The sequence below is a fragment of the Sminthopsis crassicaudata genome, chromosome 5 (assembly GCF_048593235.1).
Source record: "Sminthopsis crassicaudata isolate SCR6 chromosome 5, ASM4859323v1, whole genome shotgun sequence".
Lineage (NCBI taxonomy): Eukaryota > Metazoa > Chordata > Mammalia > Dasyuromorphia > Dasyuridae > Sminthopsis > Sminthopsis crassicaudata.
Window position 1 is genome coordinate 199286832 of NC_133621.1, and position 24935 is coordinate 199311766.

The 24935-nt window shown below is 35.3% G+C and overlaps 1 protein-coding gene across 4 annotated transcripts in view; it reads right to left on the reverse strand.

Annotated features, from left to right (window-relative positions):
• MICAL3 (microtubule associated monooxygenase, calponin and LIM domain containing 3) overlaps window positions 1-16769 on the reverse strand; it is a 243831-nt gene extending 227062 nt beyond the window's left edge. Inside the window, exon 1 of one of the 4 annotated variants that reach the window (XM_074266838.1) lies at window positions 16307-16769. The gene's annotated coding sequence lies outside the window, so the exon portion shown is untranslated. The remainder of the gene's footprint in view (window positions 1-16306) is intronic. The other 3 variants (XM_074266836.1, XM_074266837.1, XM_074266839.1) reach the window with 3 other exon arrangements.
• Between the last annotated feature and the right edge of the window lie 8166 nt (window positions 16770-24935).

Genomic DNA, 24935 nt, shown 5'->3' on the forward strand with positions numbered 1-24935 from the left:
CTTTTTTTATGATCTTTTTGGGATACAAGCCCAGTAGAGACACTGCTGAATCAAAAGGTATGCACAGTTTAATAGCCTTTTGGATATAGTCCCAAATTGCTCTTCAGAATGGTTGGATTGGTTCACAACTCCACCGATGATGTATTAGTGTCCCAGTTTTCCCACACACCTGTCCAACATTCACCATTATCTTTTCCTGTCATTTTAGCCAATCTGAGAGGTGTGTAGTGGTAACTCAGAGTTGTCTTAATTTGCCTTTCTCTGGTCATTAGTGATCTAAATAAATTTTTTAAAATCAAGTTCTATAACCTATCCTCTTGATAATTTGATTGATATAGCATACAAATACACATTAATTTTGGTAGTATTGTAAATATTGCTATGGCTTAGCCATGAGCATTGAATATTACAGCTATTTAAATTATTCTCTATTTTTTTCAAAAGTACTTTGTAATTAAATCTACATGTATTTTGTGTGTTTTGGTAGGCCTGTCCACAGACATTTTATGCATTTTGTAGTTATTTGGAAAGGGATTTCCATTTATATTATTGCTTCTTGTTTTTGTTACTTGTTCAGAAACAATGTTGATTTTTTAGATTTTATTTTATAACCCTCAACTTTGCTGAAGCCATTGCCTCTATTAGTATCTTTGCTTATTCCAGAGGATTTTCCAAGTAAATCATCATGTCATCAACAAATAGGAATAGTTTTAGCTTTTCTTTATTATCTTTATGCCTTTAATTTCTTTTTTTAATCTTATTGCTGTTACTAGCATTTACAGAACTATAGCAAATAATAGGAGAGTGCTTCATTCCTGTTTCTTAGAACTATATCTAATGCTTGCTTTTGATTTTAGATAGATTTTTTTTATAATATTAAAAAAAGTCCCTCTGTGCCTATACTTGGTATGGTTTCTGGTATAGAAGACATTGTTCTTTGGCAAAGGGTTTTTCTGCATCTATTGAGATGATCATATGGTTTTGGATATTTTGGTTTTTAATTTGATTAATTTAGTTGATAGTTTTCCTAATGTTGAATCAACTTTGCATATCTAGTATAAATATCATTTGGTGATAATGATAATGATAAATCACTGTAATTTGTTTGACAGGATTTCATTTAAATTGTTTGAATAAATATTTATTGATGATATTGGCTTATAGCTTTCTTTCTCTGTTTTATGTTTCCCTAGGTTAGGTATTAGGACATATTTATCTCATAAAAGAATGATGATAGGGTACTTTTTTCAGTTTTTCTCAATTTTTGAGAGTAATTTGTTCTTTAAAAGTTTGACAGAATTCTCCTGTGAATCCATGAGGACTAGGAATTTTTTTTCCTGTGGGAGTTCCTTTAAAGCTAGGTTTATTCCCACCTTCCACCCCAAAAATTGGATTAAGATCTCTACCTGATCTTCTGATAGTTTGGGTATTTTGTAATTTTGAAGGTATTCCTCTACATGTCTTTTGTGTTATCTTTGTTAGCATATAACTTACATAATATACTCTTTTTATTTCTGATGATTTTGCTGTGATTTCATTTTATTTGCTATTTTATTGATTTGATTTTTTTTCTTTTTTCTTTTTAATCAGATTAGTCAATCAATTTTATTAGTCTTTTTAAAGATTCAGGCTTTAGTTTTTGTAATGTTCTTTGGCTTTGTTTTCTTGGAGGTCTTTGGGGGCAGGCTTCATTTCAGTTCAGTAATCACCATAAGAACAGTTCAGATTCTTTAATATCTCCTTCCTGGGGCTGGGCAACTTTCTGGAGAACCCTTCAGACTGGACTTAGTCTTAGTGGGGGAAGTGCAGGAGGCCAGACCAGCTATGGTGCTGAGGAAGATGGAATGAATTTCTCTGCCTCCAGTCCTCTATCTTCTCTCGCCTCTGACTCTTATCTGAGCTTATATGCTCTCTTATCATAGGTGTAAATCTTGTAGAACTATATTAAGTACTAAGCACATGTACTGAACTAGAGAACTATTAAGCATCATGTTAAACAACCATTGTCTCTATCAATTCCACTGACTTAGCACCTTGTTTCAAGTTCAGAGTTCTACCCATAACAAGTTTTATTTATCATTTCTATAGGGGTTTTTATTTACAATTTATCTATTTCCCCCCCCTCTAAACTTTAATGTCTCCTCTTTTGTGCTTATTTTTAAATTATTTGTTGGCTTTCTAATGTTGTAATGCAAATTTAATAAATTTTTAAAATAATAATTTAATTTAATGCATAACATCTCTATTTATTCTTTATTCCCCCAAGTTATGATTGTTCCCTCCTCTTCTGCTGAAAGATTCATACTAAGTTTCTTTAGTTGCTTTTTAAAAATCTTTTCTAAGATAGTCCTGATCCTACTGGTTCTCTTCCTCTACCCTTTGATTACCTCCTTTCATTTGTTACTCATTTCCTTTTGGAGTTTTACTTATTAATTTCTTTTTCTCTTCTGCTTTTATCTGGTAATGTAATTCTTTCACCATTTTTCTCTTTCAGTCAAGTAGATATTTTCTTTCTCTCTTCTCCTTCAAATAATCCTCATTAGTTGTAACTTTTAAATTTTTCATTTTTGTGCCTTTTTACAAAAAATATTTCTCTTGCTTTCTTAAAGAGACAATTTTTTTTTTTGTTTGATCCCAGCATATCACACTTGTCCCTATTACTCTTCTTGTTCCTCTGTCTTTTCATGTACTCTCAGGTTATAATGTAGTCCCACAAAAATATTATTAATTCACCTAGCCAGAATATCTTTAAATTTTGTCTATAATGTCCCTTGTCTGCTTCTTTACTCTCCACTAAACTCCTACCTTCATTCCATCTTTCTGTATACATTTAGAAAGAAGTTTCTTACTGGTCTTTCTGCTGTCATAATGTTACTGCTTTTCTTTATTCCTTCTGCATTTCTGTTGTTTGAAGAGTTCGAGAAACAAATAATTTCTTCAGTTCTGGTTTTCTTTCTACAACTTTTTCAAATGCCTCTTTATTACTGAACATCCTTTTTTTTTTTTTTTCATGGATGTTTAAGTTCAGATTTAAAGGATAGATCACCTTTGGCTATATTATGAGCTCCATTGTTCTTTGGAACCTATTATTCCAATCCTGCTTGTATTTTTTGTTAAGTTAGGAATAGTCTTTCAGGTTTTCATATTTCCTTTCCCTTATATTTGAAGTACTTTCTTATGATCACTTGAAGTACTTGTTTCTGAAATGAATTGTTAAATTTTGCTATGACATGTCTTAGAATTTGCAGCCTTAGTTTCTTTTCCCTCCCCCCCTCTTGGAGGTGATCTATGAATTCTTTCAATTGTTATTTCATTTTCTATGTTTAGAACTTCTGAGTAATTCTCTGTTATTTGCTGCATATAGTGATAAGGTTTATTGTCTTGTCATGTTTTTCTTGGAGATTCTTAGATTGTCTTTTAGATCAGTATGTTTTGCTTGCCTGGTAGGCCTATTTTATTTTAATGTTACATGTTTTTCTCCTTTTTCTAGATTATCCTTTATTTCAGTATATTTACATTTTCTATCTATTATTCTCTCTTTTATTTCTTTGGTGAGATTTGCCATCTCATATTCCATTTTTTCCTATTACATGGATTTTTTTTGCTGTGAAGGCCATACATTTTTCTTGTGGTTCTGTTTTCTCATATTCCACAAAGTCCTTTTTCTCATCAAGTATTGTATCATTTTCCTTTGGTTTGCAATATTTCTTCAGATACCTGAACTCTTTAGCTCTACTTTTTTTTATTGAGTCCTTGGATCAGTTAGTGCAGATTTACTACAGGACCATAGGAGATAGAAAGGAGATACTGAGTTCAGGATAATTGAGAGTTAGTTCATGTTGTTTTAAACCTTCTTTTGAGTTCTGAGTGTCCTGGGCTATAGAGACTGCAGAAATTGCTTTATCCTTTGCACATAATTTCTGTTTTGAAGAGGTTTGAAAGGTGACAGGAATCAGAGAAAATGTCTAGTCTTCCTCATAGTTCATGTGACCCAGAAGACATCCACCAAACTGCTCCTTGACACAGAAACCCATCTTTTAAACACCAGTTGTACTCTGGAGATGTTATATGACTATGAATCATCGGACATTACAATATTTAAAAAATTTAAATCATAGGTGACTTAAAGGGAATTGGAGAGATGAATGAATGGAATAAGTGTGCCACTGAACATTACCAACAATGATTTTTAAATGTTAGCCATAAAAACTCTGAGCACCTTTATTCTAACTTTCAATCTCTCATATGAGATTTAGATCCTGGAGAAAGGCTATATTTTCCCACATATATTATGATGGAGAGATATATTTAGGAGAAGTCCTTGAAAAGTGGAAAATGATTTTCTAATACCTTTGGATTAAGCTTTTTCTCAAGGATATAAATTGAAAATCATTTTGTTAGAACATTTCATCAAAGTTATGTAATATACTCTCCAACAAACTCATCAGATTACAGGGGAAAGTAAGCTCAAATGTAAAAAAGTTCTTGTACTAAAGAGTTAAATCCTACTTTATAATTGATGGAAATCCCTTTCTTCTATTCATGGGATACTCAAGAATTTTCCTCACAAACTTAGTGAACCTGCAGGTTGTTTTTTTTTTTTTTTTTTTTCCTTCAATAGGAATTAATATTTTCCTTCTTGCAGGAGTTTTAAATCTTCTGGAAAGGAAAAAAGATGTTCATTCCCAGACTTAATTAATAACTGCCTCACAGACTTCCTAAGACTAAAACTTTAGGATAAGGCACTTGGAAAAGGCATCCAAAAAAGATAAACTGAATCCCTCAAGTCACAAAGAAACTATGTAGGATTTGGTTCTATGAACTTTGCCAAACACCCTCCAGTACATTTATTAGAAGTGGCAACCATGATTTTGGAAATGGGGATTTGCCCTAATGGCATTAGAGAATCACTTCCAATTTCTGAAGGAGACACCTAAAACCATAATGAAGAGATATAATCATGCTTTAGGACCAGAGATGTGAAGATAGGTTTTGGGATAAAGGTCCTCAGAACTCAGTTAAACTACACTGTAGGAACCTCATCAAAAATGCCCATTGCAGTAAACATCATATGTAATGGCGATAAAATGGAACTTTTCCCAGTAAGATCAGGAGTGAAACAAGGTTGCCCACTATCACCATTACTATTCAATATTGTACTAGAAACGCTAGCCTGGGCAATAAGAGTGGAGAAAGAGATTAAAGGAAGTAGAGTAGGTAATGAGGAAATCAAACTATCATTCTTTGCAGATGATATGATGGTATACTTAGAGATCCCCAAATACTCTGCTAAAAGCTATTAGAAATAATTCAGAACGTTAGCAAAGTTGTAGGATACAAAATAAATCCACATAAATCCTCAGCATTTTTATACTTTACCAACACAATCCAAGAGCAAGCGATACAAAGAGAAATTCCATTCAAAATAACGGTCGATAGTATAAAATATTTGGGAATATACCTACCAAAGGAAAGTCAGCAATTATATGAGCAAAATTACAAACCACTTGCCACAAAAATAAAGTCAGATTTAAATAATTGGAAAAATATTAAGTGCTCTTGGATAGGCTGAGCGAATATAATCAAGATGACAATACTCCCTAAACTAATCTATTTATTTAGTGCTATACCAATTAGACTCCCAAGAAACTATTTTAATGACCTAGAAAAAATAACAACAAAATTCATATGGAACAACAAAAGGTCAAAAATGGCCACTGCATTTTGGGGGTTCTACTAGACTTGGACTTTCATTATTGGATACCGCAGATCAACTAGGGAAAAAATGGCATTCATCCTTCCCCACCATCTTGGTTTTCTCTCTGTAATTGTATATCAATCAGTTTAACCAGTGTATTTCCTTAAAAGTCAGAACCAGGTCTTTTTTGAGAAAATTTGTGCATACACTTGCTATATAACTGAATTATGTAAATGTATTGATATTGAAGATGATATGAAAAGTATGGTACCTAGCTGTTTACCTAGAGCATATTTTAATAACTCAAGCATCTTCTTCTTCTTCTCTTCAATTTACTATTATGAAGACCTATAATGTTTGCCTTGTTATGAGATCCTTAAGATCAGATAAAAGTGGTCTACTGGTGTAGTATGCCCAAGTAATCAACCTTTAAGTTTTGAGCCCTTTTCTTGGGCTCAACCTAGTTTGATGCTGCTTTGATCTTTTTTTTTTTCTTTTCCTTTGTCCTATTTTAGAATGTTTGGAATTACAGTAAGAGTGCCCTTGCAAAAAGAAAGCTGACCCTTATTCTTGCCTAGCTATGGTCAAGTAAGGAAATAAGGATTCAAAGGGGAGAGAAGCCTAAGACTTTGAGTGACCAAGAAGGTACTAACCTACATTGATAAAGGAAGTTTCCTCACTTAGGAGCTTCTTATAACAATGAAATTACAAATCCAGTCTTTATCTGCATCCCATGGACAAAAGTCTTGTAAAATGAAAAGGTGAGGCCTGATGATGTTCACAGAGGGAAGGGATGTTGTATCAGTGAAATCACAGATACATTGCTGCATTAGAATATAATGTATATCTGTCTAATGTCTAATACTAATTCTGAGAAAGTACCAATTATAATACACATAACCAGAGGAGCTTTAAAACTGTTACAGATCATACTTTTATCATTTTTAGTGGATTGGATTATTTCCCAGATCACTTGCTGGGAGAAGAGTTTAGGTACTTTCCCTCCTCTCTCTTTCTCCCAAGGGGAAAAATGTCCTTTATTTTAATATTCATGTAATCTATAATTTTCTTGTATAGTAGGGAGTAAGGTATTTTTATGAAAATTTTTATTAAAATAATAAAATTAATAACTAGCATTTATATAATCCTTCAAAGCACTTTTATAGAAACTGACAGCAAATAACTTTCTTAAGATAACACAGCAAGGCAAAAGATAAAACAATGATAACTAGTCTTCTGTCTCTTTATATTTTGTAACTATTCATTAGGATTGTTGTTGTTTGTCCTTCATTCTGGAAGAGGAACATGACATCAGGGAGGTGATGAAGTGATATGCAAGTGAGTTGGATTTAAGTGAGGGAGGGCTGGTCAGGGTCACCTGGCTCATTTTCCCCTCCTGAGTCCAGTGACCAGATGTAAATCCAGATGAATGAAGATGGCTCTGGTTGCAGGGGAGGCCTCAGCGTTTTTAAGCTAAAGTCTTCAACAGGTCTCAGTTGACTGAGGCTATGTCCATTCAATGATTAAGATTAGGTAGCAATTGAGGCAAAGAATTTCCTTTTTCACCTAGTCCAACCCCTCCATCCCACCAAAAGAAGAACCTAACTAAAGAAATAAATGTGGGAGGGGAAGACCCTCAGGAATTCTGGCCAAAGCAGAAATGATTGCTGCTTATATTCAATCTGAATCAATCAGTTCCCAAACAATGACCAAATGGGATTTGGCCCAGGAACTATTGGTGGTCATTTGAGAATCAGATTGGTTTTGGTTTAAGGCATGATCCTTGGGTTTTAACATTTTTCTCAGAAAAGATACAGAAAAATGGTCAGGGAAATAGTTGCAATACTCACTCTTCCTTCCCCTTCCCATCACAGCTATGGGAAACTTCAAGTAAAGACACTTTTTTGACACAATTCCCATGTCAGAAAATTTAATTAAATGCATTGATAGCCACTGTTGATCATCCATAAATCTTCCCTGACACCTTTTCCCCAGATTTCTTGTCTTTCCCCATGGAGTAGTAAAAGAAAAAATTTCAAAAAATAGATCCTCGAAGGACTGGGCACTCAAAAATTTCAACTCTCTGGCCTGTTATTTTTTTTTTTAATATTAAAAAAAAATACTACTTGGGGATAAAGGTAGATGGCTCAGTGGATAGAGTGCATCTATTCTCAGATACTTACTAGTTGTATGACACAGGGCAAGTCACAATCCATATTCACCTTAATCCACTGAAGAAGGAAATGGCAATCACTCTGGTATTTTTGCTAAGAAAACCTTATAGACAATATTGGTGTCTGTGGTCCATGGGACCACAAAGAGCTGGATATCACTGGACTACTAAACAACAATCACTTCCCAATACATAGTCCATTTCTCTCAAGATGTTTGGCTTGCTTTTATATCCCTTTTCATAGCAGGAACGGTCTCCAGAGAAGCGTTCCGTATGATTTAAAAATTAAGTCCCTGTATAACATTTGAGAGAACAAAAGAGAATGATCATTTAATGTTTTTCCAGAGATGAGTTTAAGCTTTCCTAGAAGATGTTTAATAAGTAAGAAAAATACCATAAATGAACCCTGAACATACCAAAAATTTGTAAAGCGAGACCCCAGTTTATAGTCAGGAAAAAAAGTATCTGAATCTCTTTGGGCTATACATTATTTTAATGATACTTTAGGTCAAAAAAACCCTAGAGTATTTGGATTCTTTAAGTCCTGGTTCTGCCAATGAATCACTTAACATAAGCATCAGTGTCTCTTATCTATAAAATAGACATAAGAATTCTTATGTAATTTATCTTTCAGATTTATTTATTAAGCACCTAGTATGTGCTAGCCACTGTGCTAAACTCTGGAGATACACATTGAAAGGCAAAAAAGTCTCAAGGGGCTCTCAACCTAATGAGGGAAACAATAAGCCAAATAATTTACAGTATAAATGGGAAATAATCAAGAAAGGGAAGGCACAAGATTTAAGAAGGATTGAGAAAGTCTTCCTATGGAAAGGAAGACTTTAGTTGGGACTTGGAGGAGATAAAGGAAGTCAGGGTTGTACTGATGAGTGCTCTGTAAATGAAAAATTAATAAATAGAGGCTATTATTTTTATTTATATTAATAATTAATAACAATAGCAATATAATTAGTACAACTTCTAACATTCTCTTCCCTTCTCTACAACATCTCTTGCTTTTGACACCTTTATGGTACTCATATAGCCACCAGATCACACAAGTCCTCATTATTTCTCACCTATTACTATAGACTTCCAATTAGTCTTCTTGCTTCAAATCTCTTCCCTTTCCAATCTATCCTCTACCCAACTGCCAAAATGATTTTCCTTATGCTAAGTTTCATCATATCACTACAGCTATAGTGGCTCCCTATGACCTTTGGAATAAAATATAAAAGTCCACATTTCAAGTCAAGTCAAGAAGCATTTATTGGGCATCTACAAAGTGCCAGGCCTATGGGAGTCCTGGAAATTCAAAGAAAGGTAAAAAAATAACCTCTGCTTTCAAGGAACTAATGGGAGAAAAAAATATTCAAATGTGTACAAAAAGAATAAATTGGAGATAATCAAGAGAGCAAAGACTTTAAGATAAAGGAGGACCAGAAAAGGCATTTTTTTTTTTTTTTTTTTTTTAGAAGGCAGGATTAAATGAGACTTGAAGGAAGTTGAAAGTCAGCAAAAATAACCACAGTTGGGAAATTGAGTGTCTAGTGCAAGAAACAGCAAGGAATAGTAGAATAGTAAAATAAATAAAAGGAAGTAAGTTTTTAAGACTGGAAAATTAAAAAGGGAATAGCTTATGAAGGACTTTAAAAGAACAATGTGTTTTATGTTGGATTTAGAAAGTCAGTGGAATTTACTAATATGATTAGATATGTGTTTTAGGAGAGGAAGGAACATTTCCAATAGATGTTCTGAAAGGAAAATTGATGGGGCTTTGGAAACAGATTAGGTTTGGGTCAATGGAGGAGGAAGTGAGAGAGAGTAAGGAATCAAAAATGACACTTAGGTTGTGATATGAAGGATGGTGGGTATCCTTGACATTATTAGGAAAGTTAGGAAAAGGAAAAGATTGGGGGGCAGGGGAAAGATGAATTCAATTTTGGACACTTTGAGTTTAAAATATCTACAGGACATTCAGATCAAGATGCCCAAAAGGCAGCTGGAAAGGTATTCTTAATACACATTGACTGATTGAGATGTGAAACTGAAGTTCAGGAAAAAGATTAGAACTGGTTGACTATAACTTGGAATCCAGCATAGAGAAGATAATTTAATCCATGGAAACTAATGAGATAATCAAGTGAAAGAGTCTAGAAAGATAAGAAGGCTAGGACTGAGCCCTGGGGCCACCTAATGTTAGAGGAGATTACCTGGATGAAGGGAAGGGAAAAAGGAAATAAACATTTATATATCACTTATCATCTGCCAAATACTTTGCTAAGTGCTTTACAAATATCTCATTTAATCTCTACAACAACCCTATGATGTGGGTGCAATTATTTTTTAAAAAGTTATTACAAATAGATTTATCTATAAATAAGGTCCTCAGGTAAATCAAATCTAGTATATTGTCATCAGTAAAAATGTCCTTTTCTGGATCTTCCCTTTTCTTTATATTCTTATTTCTTGCATTTTCTCAGAGCACTTCCTTTATATTTCCTAGGAAACTTTCCTTTTTTTTTTTTTTTTTTTTTTTTTTTCTTAGTATCACAATTAATTAGGCAAGCCTTACCTATTTTACGAGATGATCAATTTTTCAAGGTAAGGAACCATCTTAATCATTTCTATATCCCTTCAGTCCCTAAGAATTTATCCATCAAATCAAGACTGTGAAACATATCTAGAAGAAAGGCTGACAGATTGCATTAAGCATCTGTGACAGTGAAGAAAGGATAAAAACTCAAAGATAAATCATTAAATTTCCAAAACTAGAGATAGGATGCTAGATTAGGTACCCATCTCTGATTTTTACAAACTTTAAATGGATATGTTAGAAGAAAGAAGGCAACCTTCTTTAATTTATTAGAAACTAAACTATTACATAATTAATATTCTGAATCTGAAATAAAACTTAATTCACCTAAAGAAATAATCATCTTGGCAGAATGATATTGAAAATACTAGTTGAATGAAATTTGGGTGGGTGCCATTATTATCCATATTTTATAGTTGAGGAAACTGAAGCAAACAGAGTGACTTGCCTGGTGTCACAAACTCAGTAAGTGTTTGAGACCAAATTTTAACTCACATTTTCCTGATGCCAGACTCAATATTTTGCCCATTGCACCATCTTGTTGTTTTTGTGTGGATCAAATAAAGGAGGTGAAGAACAATATCATGAAAACCTAGAGAGAAGAGTATCAAGAAGAGGGTGATTATTAATGTTAACACCTGGAAAGCCATCATGAAGAATGAGGATGGAGAAAAGACCATCAGATATTGTGATTACAAAATAACTGGTGACTTTGGGAAGAGATATTTCATTTGAATGATGAATCAGGAGACAGATTGCAAAGAGTTAAGAGACTGAGAGGAAAGAAAGTGAAGAAATCTATTGTAGATAGTTTTAGGAGGAGGTTAGCCACAAAAAGGAGGAGAAATATAGGACAATAGCTAGAAGGGATGGATGGATGGATCAAGTGAAAAGTTTTTTGGATGTTTTGGGGTTTTTTTTTATTTTATATATATTCTTATTGTTTTTGAGGACAGGGGGAAGATATGGACTTATGTGAGTAGAAAAGCAACTGGTAGGGAGAGATGCTTGGAATTTCCAAACTTTTCTATTTTTGTAATACATTATTTTCGTACTCATACTACACAATCCAGGCATATAGGCCTTCTTCTTCACAATGTGACTGCCCCCTCTACCTCCACCCTGCCTGGAATACACTCCCTCCTCATCTTAGCTCCTTAGAATTCCCCCTTTGAGACTCAGTGCAAGTACCACTTTCTATATGAAATCTTTCCTGATGTTCCTTTTTCTTAGTGTTTGCTTTAATACTACCATGTATTCATTTTAGATATACTCTCTATGTATCCATATATGTATATATTATCTCTCTCATTAAACTGTAAGCTTATTGAGGACTGGAATTGTTTCTTCTTTTTTCTTTTTGTTGCCAGTGCTAAGCACAGTGCCTGGAATAGAAGAAGTGCTTAATAAATGCTTATTAATTGTTTGACTGATTTAAAGGTTTTTTCTATTTTCAAAAATAAGCTGCAGTACTTCTAAAGGGTGACTAGTTTATGAAGGGACATGCCATATTAGGGAGTGCTTGAAGAAACTGAGAATGTTTACCTATGGGAAAAGAAGACATTGGGGATATGATAACAGTTGGGAGGTAACTACAGAAACGTCATGTAAAAAAAAGATTTGATTTGTTCTACTTGGCTCCAGAGAGAACTAGGAGTATGGGGTGGAAGTTGTAGAGAGACATTTTAGTTCTATATAAGGAAAAACCACTTAACAATTAGAGCTGTCCAAAATGTAGACTAGGTTGTTATGGGAGCTTGTAAACTCCCCCATCATTCCAAAAGGAATTTGGTGACTTCTCATTGATATTGGCTAAGGGATTAAAACTCCAGATCAGGATTTAACTAGATAAACTCTGAGGTCTCTTCCAGCTTTAAAATTATGTTTCATTCTGATGGACATATATAAATAGAAATATAGAAATATAAACAATTACATATATTTTGCAAGGTATCATGATAGTTGTGCTACTATCTATAGAAAGACAAAGGGGAAAAAAAAAGTACTTTTCCCCAAAAAACCAACAAAGATCAACAAACATTTATTAAGTTCCTATTATATGCCAGGTACCGTGTGAAGGTCTGAGGGTACAAAGAAACAAAAGAAAACATAGGCAAACAAAATTAATCCCTACCCTAAAGGAGCTGATAGTCTAAAAGAGGGAGACAATATGTGAATAATTACATACACATAAAAATAGGTACAGGAGAAATTAGAAACAATTTCAGAAGCTTCTTGTAGAGAAGTCAAGAAAGCAGAGATAAGGAGGGAGAGAATCATCTAGGGAAAATGCATGGAGTTAGGATATGGAGCATCTTGGATCAAGAACGGAAAGGAAGCTGGTGTCTGAATACCAAGAGGGAAATAGGATATGAGATGTCTGGAAAGGTAGGGAGGGGCCAGGTTATAAAAAGCTTGAAAATAAGCCAAAGAGAGGATTTTATATCTGAACTTGGAGACAATAGGAAAACATTTGAGTTTATTGAATAGGGAAGCAACATGGAGAAACCTGAACTTTAGGAAGATCTCTGACAGCTTAATGGTGAGTAGACTAGAGTGGGGAGGGAGTTGATGCAGGGAGGTTGACCAGCAAGCTACTAGAACACTCTTCAAGTGTGAGATAATGAGGATAATGGCAATGTCAGATGAGAGATGTTGCAAAGACAGAATCAACTAGTGTGATCAGTGGATTGAATGTGGAAGGGTCCCTACCAAAATGCCACCCTAGGTGAGAGCCTGAGTTACTGGGAGAATGGTGATACCCTTTGTAGTAATAGGGAAGTAATAGGAAGAGAGGAAGGTTCAGGGGAAAAAAGAATGAGTAAAGTTTTGGGTTTGTTAAGTTTAAAATGTCTATAGCACAAATAGTTTGAAATGTTCAATAAGCTGTTGGAGATTGAGAGAATGGAAGCCAGGAGATAGATTAAAACCTTATATTCTACTGGAGGGGTTTGGAAAATACAACATATTATTGGTCAACCTACCATCTAATGCAGAGGGTGGGGGGAAGGAGGGGAAAAATTGGAACAAAAGGTTTTGCAATTTTGCTGAAAAATTACTCATGCATATATCTGGTAAATAAAAAGCTTTAATAATAATAATAAGAAAATACAACATGCACACAGAATAATATAATTCCCAGATTCATAATCTTAATATGCTAACTTTTTTTCTTACTAATCATGTCTCTTAAAAATGAGTGCAGTCCACTTACTTTAGAAATTGAAAAATGCTGAAAATTTCATTAAAAAGATTAGGCTCTAGACTATAGCAATCCTATGTTAATTTTTTTCTCTCTAGGGTTAGGGAACAATGGGCAGGGATCAGAATTTTCCTCAGATCTTGCTTGTAAGTTGGCTTCATGAGCATTTGGCAGGCCCCCTTTGTAGAGGTGGGCCTGCAGTGTTCCAAAGGGAAGTGGAGTTTGATGTGTGTATCCCAGGTCTCCCTTCGGGGCAGCCAAATATCACCATCAGCACTACCTCATGCAGGAACTGACTCCACCTCTGAGCACTAGAAGCCAACTCTGACTATACAAACAAAGCCTGTCCTGAATTCTCTCCTGCTAAGGGAAGCTAAGGCATAGGTGAGATGAATCAGGCTCACTTCTATAGTAATGGCAACAGTAGTTCACTGTGCCAGGCAGATAGCATAGTGAAACAGAAGAGTTGGGAAGCCCAGGGTGGGGTGGTAGGGAAGGGAGTCACTGCCTTATGAGGTTCAGCAGATTAAGGGAGGAAAAAACATAGTGTAGGTATGTGTCTGCATGTGCATGCCCATGAGTGAAGCTTAGAAAAGATAATGACTAAAGGGCAGGGTGGAGGTTATTATAAGTCTCTTTAAATGCTACAAGTATATAAACAGCCACACAAAGTGAGGATTGTTAAGCCAGTACCTGGGAAAGTAAAGATGAGTAATATAGTGGAAGCAGCAAGACAAAATCTGATTTCATTCTGTTAGCAGGGAAAAAATTCTCTTAGCAGTTTCCAAATTTTCTCCACCCTGATACTAACTTTACCATTATCTTAGAAAAGTGCCTCAGATTCCATGGCTGTAAGGTTATTAAAAGTCTTTTATTGGGGATTCCAAGTAATGAACTAACCTACTAACCTGTTTGCCTTTTCACTGATGTTTGTTTAATGCAATGACAATAGATAGTAGCCTACTATGGGTTACATTGCCTGGTTTGGTTAAAACTCTCACTTTGCTTGCTTAAGGTCTTTGTTCCTTTTTGACATGACCTAATTTCTTGGAGGTTTTTGACCTGCAGGATCATTCTCATTTGCTCACTTGTATGGTTTCTCCCTCCTACTTAACTCACAGGATTACACTGAGCTTTCATGAAGTAGTCATAGTTTCTAAAAGTTGGAAGGGTTTTCCAGAAATCATGGAATCTACACTCTTGTCTAGGAATCGCTCTCTAATCTATTCTTAAAGTCTTCTGAGAAAATTAGATTACATGGTTTTCTATTTGTGATGTACTTTTAGTTTAGTGGAAAAAGAAACCTTGTACATGTTAAGAAGTATTATTATCACCTCTTCTTTCTAATCCTGTTACTCATTGACTTGGGTTTATACTAATTGAAATATAATCTATAATCCCACAGGATTCCTGGGTTCTCATTTACAGGAGTGTAAATCTTGACCTTTCCCCTTCGTTGCCATGGAATTCAGGTCATCTGAGTGATACCTACCTACCCCCATTTCTAGGGAAATGGTTCCTTCCTTCTCTGCTGCATCATCTCCATTCTTAAACTCTCTTAGCATTCCTGCCAGCTCACAAGATGACTGTAACCTCTGAGTGCTAAGGAAAATATAAATACTTATGCTTTGCCCTCTATAAAAGTCTATCTGAGAGATAGACTCATCACTAAATTTACATGAAAAAAACAAAAAACCTACATTTCATCCCAAATGACTGTAGTATGATAAGATTATACAACCAGAGCACATCTTAAGACATCTGGTTCTGAAAAGATGGCCTTTTATCTTATTTTAGAAGAAAATGAATATATAAAATAGAAGATATAAATTCTAGTCTAAATCGGGCTTTTTATCTGGGGTCTTCAAACCCCACTTCCCAAATTAGATGTATTCTCCAAAGGTCATTAGGGCTATCTCTCTGCATGCAGCAAATTATAAATTTAAATCTCTCTCTCTTTCTTTTTTTGATAAAAAATCCTAGCGCTAGCCTCTGTATGAATAAAAATCTCTGTTGATAGCCTCTGTGTGCATATGCACAACTCCATAGATCATCTTGGGGTTTACACACATATATATATATGCGTGTGTTCTAGTGCCCTCTGCTGGAGTCAGAAAGATTTACTATATTTTTGTGCATCAATTTTGTCTCCAGACGCAGAGGATGGCTTTGCTTACTTCAGATCATAGGGAAGGACATAGCCCAGTAGCCAGAGAAAGCAATCAAAGGCCTGTTTGACAACACCTTTTCCACCTGATATTTCATTAGATCACCCAGGGCAATTCTTTCTTTGACTACAAGGGAAAAACAAAACACTTAATGAGGAAGAAGTCTGGGTAACTGAGCCTCCTGCTGCTTTAATCCTATGGAATGCAGAGGCTCTGGGGTCTGCCATGTCCCTCTATTTGCACTCCTGTGTGTGTTCCCACAAATCCACCTGTCTCGCATTCGTGTGGGGCAATGCTCGCAGCCATCGTGCCATTGTGGGAAGCATAGTGAATTACAATAACAATACCTTGAAATAACTGCAGGATTTCAGGAAGGTAAAATGCTCCTCAGTACAAAGGCGCTAGTCAAGATAATAACCATATTCTAGAGAGGGTTTCATCCAGAAAGAGAAAATTTAAACTTACTTACCTAGTGGGACTTCAAGCCTTTGCTTCTTATGTGCTAAATCCTTCCCCCTTCAGGGTCAGTGCATCCTTGAGTGAAGGTGCAGCTGTTGTTGCACATAGTCAAACTGATGTCCTGCCCATCCTCCAACTCAGCTTCACACCAGGCAAGCTTCGGAAGCCCCCGAATCACTGGCTTTTCCCACCCTTTCTTCTCTTGCTCCTTTCTCCTTTTCCCTCTTTGTGCCAGCATCTACATCTGGCTGTTTTGGATGCTTACAGATAAGACAGTGAAATCCTGGTTGTCTTCCTTTCACTGTCTGCACTCCTCACTGCATCTCAGCTGGGCTCGAGCATCCTGCGTAATGGCGCTAACGGCTGGCTCCTTGTAGTTGTTATGGCAACCAGGAGCTGGGGCCTCCCGCAAGCTTATTAACACAGGCAGCCAAAAGGTAAGAGAAATAGTGATGCTGAGGAGAGGTTGGCTTCCTGATTGTGCCCTCAAGAGCCTGTGCCCCTTCGAGGGTTAGAACAATATTCCCTTTCTCTCTCTCTCTCTCTCTCTTCTTCCCTCCCTCCCATCCGACTCCAGACAATTCATTCCAGCATTATCTTGAGCTCCCAGGGAAACCTGCCAAATGAAAAGTCTACATTATTCACATTCTACCAGGTGGTGGTTTTCATAACAACTGTATCTCACAAACAAACTGAAGGATAAGGAAGAAATAATGTGGGTAAGACCTGAAATCAAGGAAATGGGAATAAAAGGAAAAAAATCTATCTCCCTGAAGATGTCAAATCCTAGAGTCCCTTATGGTCCAAGGAGTGAATCTGCTTCTATAATGCCTGAAATTTTTCTTCATTCCACTCATAAATTCAAAAGGATTCATGATCTAATTCACTTTGGTGGTCCTACTTATGATGCAAATCACAACCTATCTGAAGTTGCTCATCTTTTGCAAATCTTGTCCATATCATCCCTTAAGGGACTCCCTCCAGGGAGTCCACCTAATTTGCTAGGGGGCATTCAGTGTTATGGCAATATTAACTTCCCTCTAGCTTCACACTGATCCATTTATCAACACTTTAAATATAGTTGTTATATCAATTTCAAATACCTTTAAAGATATATATGGGGCAGCTAGGTGGCGCAGTGGATAGAGCACCAGCCTTGAATTCAGGAGGACCTGAGTTCAAATTTGTCTCAGACACTTAACACTTCCTAGCTGTGTGACCCTGGGCAAGTCACTTAACCCCAGCCTCAGGGGGGAAAAAAAACAAAAGCAAAAACAAACAAACAAAAAAGATATATATATATATATATATATATATATGTGTGTGTGTGTGTGTGTGTGTGTGTGTGTGTGTGTGTGTGTGTATGTATGTATACACATACACAAATATATCCATCTAACCTATATTTTATCTTGCCCCTTTGATCTCTAGCATTTCAGCCAAACTCCAAAATTAGCTAAAAATGGGAAAGACTACCCACATAAAATACCTGATAATACTTCCAAGAGTCAGTGTAATTCAATAGATATTTATTAAGTGTCTATTACATTCAGTATATTATATTTTCTACACCGGAGAAAGAAATATAAAGATTACATAAAACGACCTCTGCTCTCATGAATTTATAATCTAGTGATACTATGATGTTTTTAGTTTTCTACTACATTTAAGAATGTGAAAAAAGTGAGAAATAAATAGATAAGATCTTTCCCAATTTACTCCCCAATAATTTTAAAGGACAGCACAGTTTAATGAAATTAATTTGATTGGAAACCAGGAGTCTGAGATCTAGTCAGAAAAGATGAGGCTTGAACTAGTTCTGAAGAATAAGATTTGGACAGGTCGAGAAGGGGGGAAGGTTATTGCAGGCAAAAAAAAAAATGCTTTAGTGTAGATGTGGAGGTAGAAATATATATGATGTTTTCAGGTATAGTTTATATACCAATTTGGTTAAAATAGAGGACTTTAATTTAAAAAATAAATGAGAAAGGAAAATATCAAGAACTTATAAAGCTATGCACACTACTTTAGAGGGATGCAGTTGCCAAGCCATCAGTAATTTTCCCCATCTCCAGTCAGCCTTATCCATCCTCAGATGGTAGCATGCTCTCTCAAAAATATCTATTGCTTCCCAGAGGTATCTACCAGAAAAAATACATAAACAAGATGGGAAAAACAACTATAGGCAAATTCTAGAAGGTAAAGAGAGAAGTGTAGTCTTTTCCTTACCTAAATAATCCAGTAAGTGGAGTCTTATATTGGCTAATGTACTTTAGTCATGTTGTTTCAGCTCCTTAGGAATTAATGAATATGACTAAAGTTTTCCTGGAACTGCAAAGTTCTAAGTTATGCATGATGATGATGATGTTATGGTTATAGAAGGGCAGATAAATAGTGCAAGAAGAATTTTCTTCACACTGACGTCCAATATGCATTTATTTTGGTAAACTTCACCCTTAAGCCCTTCTTCTAGCATCATCAAAGTGAACATGGAATTATCGGTAGTCCTCTTGAACATTATCTTTCCTGTCCAAATCACAAGGTTTTCTTATCTTTAAAAGTAAGGAGGTTTAACACTTCTTTAAACTTCTATGACAGTAAATTGATGAGATAAGAGTGAAATAGTCTTTAATAGAACAGAAAAAATACTGGTTGCGGTTTTCAGGGAATCCAGTGATTATTATATTATCTTTCTTTGACCTGTTTTTCAAGTCATTTAAAAACATATAACAGATATATTATATTTACTTTTTTTTCATTTTTAAAAAAATGTTGTTCTAATATTTCTTGCTATCCGATGGAGCTAATCATTTCTATTTCTTCTTGTCTGGTTTTCAGGTTTTCTATTTCTATAAAGTTAATCACTTTTTCTTTCAAGTTACTTCCTCTACATATTTTATTTCAGTTTTTAAATATCTTGTTTCATTTCTTCTAAATATTCTTGTAGTTCTAGTAGAAAATCCATTTAATTTTTCCTCTGAATCTTTGAGTTTACAGTTAATGAGCTAATCTCTCCTTTTTTGGGGTATCCTCAGGTTTATAATAGTTTTTGCCACTGGTCAATGTTTTCTTTGATTTACTCATCTTTCCAGATTCAGACTTGGGGTCTCTGCGGATCTGTCTGTACCATCTATTGAATTTATGGATGGGTTGGTTGGCCCTGGTTAGTTATACTTTAGGTTCACTGGGTTGCTGTGTTGACCTCTGCCTCCTAGGGCTGGGCTGCCTGAATCTTTGAGTTTCAGAATGTAGGATCTTTAGGGACCTTTATGGTATCTCAAGAGAGAATCTAGGGAACCCTAGACATAGGGTATCCTGGTCTGGGTAATGAAGTACTTCCACTTATCTGACATTTTCCAAGGTCTCTATCCTATAACTTTCTCACAACTCTGGGGACTTTAGAGTCCTCTATTCTTGCTGTCTCCAGACACAAAGCCTTACAGGCTCTGTACTGGGATGGGGGATAATTTTGCTGGTGAGTCCCCTTTCCTATTCTTTTTGAGTTTCTGGTTGACTTGTTGCACACAAATGAGGAGGAGAAGCTACTTACTATATTTTTATTGGGTTAATTGATCATTATTCAAATTGTTGTGAACTTCAGAATTTTTATCAAAGTAAAAATGTTCAAGCTGATGATCTACTTTCCATTCAAGCAGGCATTTTACCCAGAAGTTTTTCCAGGAGTAAATATTGGAATAACTAATGGGGTCTTTGAAGATCAAAGTCACAAAGGCAATCTCAAGGAGCCTGCCCTCTTATAATATTGCCAATTGGGCCTGCCAGGTTCAAAGACTAAGGTGATAAGGGGGCATTATTCCCCTGAGGTGCTGAGGGAGAAATCTGTAGATCTGTTCTTGTTATAGTTTTGAAGTAAATAGTTCTTTGTAAAAGCTAATCTGATTGTTATATGGATAAATGGAACTCACGGTCTTAGAATTCTAAAATTGGGGGAACACAATCAGTGGCTGGGGGGTGGAGCCAGTGGCAGAGATGAGACACAGCTCCCCTTAAGAGTACTGGATAACCCTGCAAGAGGGGACAGAAAGTGGGGAGAGGATATATAAGTCACTTTACACTAAATACAGGATTTTACAGTCATCTGTTTACTGTTTACTTGTATGTTTCATTCAGTTTCAACTTTCTAGCCTATCAGGATAATTTCTACTCTTGATTTTGTCATTTGCAGAAGAATCATAAAATGATGGAGAAGTTACTAGACTTGTAGCCAGAAGTTTAGCACTTGTTGACACTTATTAACTAATAGTTCAAGAGCTAGAAGTGACCTCAAAAGTGAATAAGGTTAATAATCTCCTCATTTTACAGATGAGAAAACTGAAGTCAACACAGGTTCAGTGACATACTCAGGGTCACACTTACAAGTGGCAGAGCTGGTATTTAAACCTAGGCTCTATGATGGATCCCTTGGCTCACCCTGCCCTTGCTGTGGGTAAATAAGACCTTCATCCTTGCATACCATTGGATAGATAGAGAGGCACTTAGTACCCACGTGGTAGTTTTAAAAATGGTAACTAGTTCCAACTATGCAGCCAATGGAAAGTGACTGCTGCTGTCCATATGTTAGATCAACATAAAAGTTCCTTCTTCTTTTTTTTTTCCCCTGAGGCTGGGGTTAAGTGACTTGCCCAGAGTCACACAGCTAGGAAGTGTTAAGTGAGACCAAATTTGAACTCGGGTCCTCCTGAATTCAAGGCTGGTGCTCTATCCACGGTGCCACCTAGCTGCCCCAAAGTTCCTTCTTCAATAGAAACAGTTCTCTGGAAGTTTCTGCATGAGTCTTACCTTAGGTGATCTGAGTGTATACCAAAACCCTTTTATATAAGTTTGAAAAATAATTGATTATATAAATATTAAACAATCATAGTTTGAAAAATAATCAATTGTAAAAATATTAAACAATCACAGAATTTGAGAATTAGAAAAGTGTAGAGAGATAGAACTCTGGAGAAGTATACTTGAAACAAGGTGTTAACTCAGTAGAATTGATGAGACAATGTTATCTAGTTTACATATACTTAATGTTTAGCATGGTGATGTAATGGTTCTACAGATGATGTCATTGTAATAGGGTATTTAAACTTAGGACAAAGTCAGCCACAGACATTCTATCTTTGACCAGCTTTGTGGTGGCTCTCCTGCCAGATCTTGAATCTTAGACTGTATTCTTTTTTTTTTTTTTCTTTTTTAAAAAATCTTAATTAATTAATTAATTATTACAAAAATTTTATGCATGAGTAATTTTCCATCATTGACAATTGCAAAACCTTTTATTTCCTCCCCCAGATGGAAGATTAATCAATACATGTTAAATATGTTAAAGTATAAATTAAATATAATATATGTATACATGTTAGACTCTATTCTTGACCATTCTCATGGTGTCTATCCTGCTGAGACCAAGACCCTTCCAGGGGACCTCCAGAAAGCTAGCCCAGACATTACAGAAAGGACCATAGAAGTTAGTCCAACACTTACACAAAAGATATCCCAACTATGAGATATCTGACAAATGAATACCCAGCTTCTGTTTGAAGACCTAGAAAGAGGAGTACTCAAAGCCTTTCAAGGAAAGCCCATTCACTTTTGGATAACTTGAGATGTTTTTCTGACAATCTTAACTTTACCTCTTTGCAACTTCCCATTACTTCTGATTCTGTACTCTGTAGTTAAACAGAACTATTCTTATTCCTACTCGATGCTGCAGTTCTTAAAATATGTGAAGTCATGTATTATAAACTTCCTTGTTGTTCTCTACTAAATGTTCCCATTTGTTTCAACTGATCTACATGATATAGATTTGGAGCCCTTCCCCATCCTGATTGCTCTCCTGGGGACACCCTAGTTTATCAGTGTCTGAACATATACTTCAGATGAGATCTGAAAAAGACAGAGAATAGTGGAATTGTCAGAATACCTGGAAGCTCTGCCTCCCAATGCATCTCAAAAAATACTGAATTTTTTAGGTTGTTTCATTATATTTGAGTGCTTTTTCAGATGCACTGAGAGATAGAGCTTCCAGGAATTAGAAGATGATATTCACTATTCCCTGTCTTCTTCAGGTCTTGGGCATTTGGATATAAACATTTGAGATATTGGGTTTTCCTACTGACTCTTTTTTTGGAGTGAATTCTGTGTTACAACTGCTATTCTTAGAACTCCAGCTTGGGGGGAAATAAGCAATTTTCTACTTTTCCCATCCTTTTTTTTTTTTTTTTTTTTTTAAAAGTAATTTTGATTAGAATCTACAGCAAATTCTCACCAGCCTTCTTTCTTAGAGGTTGTAATAATTTATTGCCTCTATCTCTAATGCAGGATCCAGAAATCCAGATTAATTTTTCTCTTCATTTCTTTCCTTCAGTGGGCACTGGTGAGGAAAACATAACTTATGTCCTTATGAGCTTCAGTTTCTTCACAAGACTTGATGATGGTGGGAAATATTTTTAGGTATAGATAAGTATTTTTTGGATACAGTGTTGAGCCTGAAGGCAGGGAGACTTATCTTTCCAACTTCAAATCTGACCTCAGACACTTAGTAGCTGTATGATCCTGGAAAAGTCATTTAATTTTGTTTGCCTCAGTTTCCTCATATGTAAAATGAGCTGAAGAAGGCAAACAAATCAGTGTCTTGCCAAGAAACCTCAAAAGGGATCACGAAGAGTTGGAAACAATTGAGCAACAACAGTTTAGATTCCTTCTGATGGTATAATTTATATCCATATCTCATCAGAAGTAGGAAATTATCATTCATTTTGGCAGGTCTGAAAGGTTCTCTTTTATAACTTGGGTACATGCCCTGGAAAGATAGCAGACTTCTCTTTTTGTTGCATCAGACTGACAAATAGCTATTTGAGTACTCCTGACATTCATCAACTATTATTACTATTTTCTTCTTTCTCAGATTGTCTGTAACTTAACAGTTAACTGTAACTTAACTGGTGCAATAGATAGAATACTAGGCCTGGAATCAGGAAGACTGGAGTTTAAAACACTCCTAATTGTGTGACAATTGGCAAGTCACAAACTCTGCCTGCCTGAGTTTCCTCTTCTATAAAATGGCACCTCATCTATAATAGTATTATTTCTGGTTGTGATTATTATGGTTGTGATGATCATGAACTAACATTTGTAAAGTGCCTTACAAATCTTAAATCACTATGGAAATGTTAGCTATTGTTATTGATATCATTATTATTATATATTTTTTGGAGAACAGGCAGCTTCTTCCTTCTCAGAGTATCCAATTCACTCATCTTTTGGAAGATCCTTAAATCTTTTTTTAAGCTCTAAAAGTAGAGTTATCTTTTTCCTCCCCTTTTTCCTCTGGGTAAAAAAAAAAAATTCTTATACTTGCTAACCTCTTGACAAGGGTCAGGTCTTTCTTCAAGATCAGATCCACTCTCCATTAAAGCCTCACTTTTGTTTCTTTTAGAAATACTTTATTCTCCCTCATCAACCTGAAATGTGGAAAATTATTCTTTCACACTCCTAAGCTTTTTCAGGAAGTTGATCAGCTAACACTTGGAACACAGATGCAAATTACTTAGCTATGGCAGAAATATGAACCCAACATATACAATGCATCAATGTACTATATTTCTTACTCTTTATACTAATTGGGATTTTTAATTGATTTGTGCTTAGGTACCTGGTAAAATTTTTTTTTTTACAACAAACCATCATCTTTTAATAATTTAATTGTCTTATGACAAATCCTGAAGAGGGTATAGAAAAATAGATACACTAAGGCACTGTTAGTAGAATTGTGAACTGATGCAACCATACTGAAAAACAGTTTGAAGCAATGCTGAAAGGGCTATGGAATCTTTGACCCAGCAATATTGCTATTAGGTCTCTATCCCAAAGAGATAAAAGAAAAAATAAAAGACCCATGTGTATAAAAATATTTGTAGCAGTTCTTTTGGTGGTGGCAAAGAATTGGAAATTAGGGAGATATAAATCAATTAGGGAATGACTGAACAAGTTGTAATATATGATTGTGATGGAATTATTCTTGTGCTGTAAGAAATTATGAAGTGAATGGTTTCAAAAAAACCTGGGAAGACTTGCATGAACTAATGCAAAGTAAAGTGAATAGAACCAGGAAAACCAGTGTATACAGAAACAGCAATATTATAATTATAATCAATTATGAAAGACTTAGCTCATCTGAACAATGCAATGATCCACAGCAATACCAAAAGACGCATAATGAAAAGTGTTATCTCACTCCCGAGAGAGACCTGATTAACTCTGTATGGACTGAATCATATATTTTTTTCACTTTATTTTTCTTGTCTTTTTCTTTTCTTATAACATGGCTAAGACAGATATATGCTTTGCATGACTTCACATGCATCTTATTATGGGCCTTTCCAATGAATGGAGGAGAAGCTGAAAATAGGGAAAAAATTGGGGACTAAAAATAAAAATTAAAAACAATTTTTTTTTTTAACCATCTCTCTCAACTTCCTTTCTTTAGTCTTGAGACTAAAGAAAAACTCTCTCTACTTCCTTTCTTTACTCTTAACAGTAGTTCTCTAGTTAATTTGTACCATCTACCAGTCCATTCCATCAATTCTCTTTACCCTTTAATAGTTCTCATACTTTTTTTTTCCCCTGAG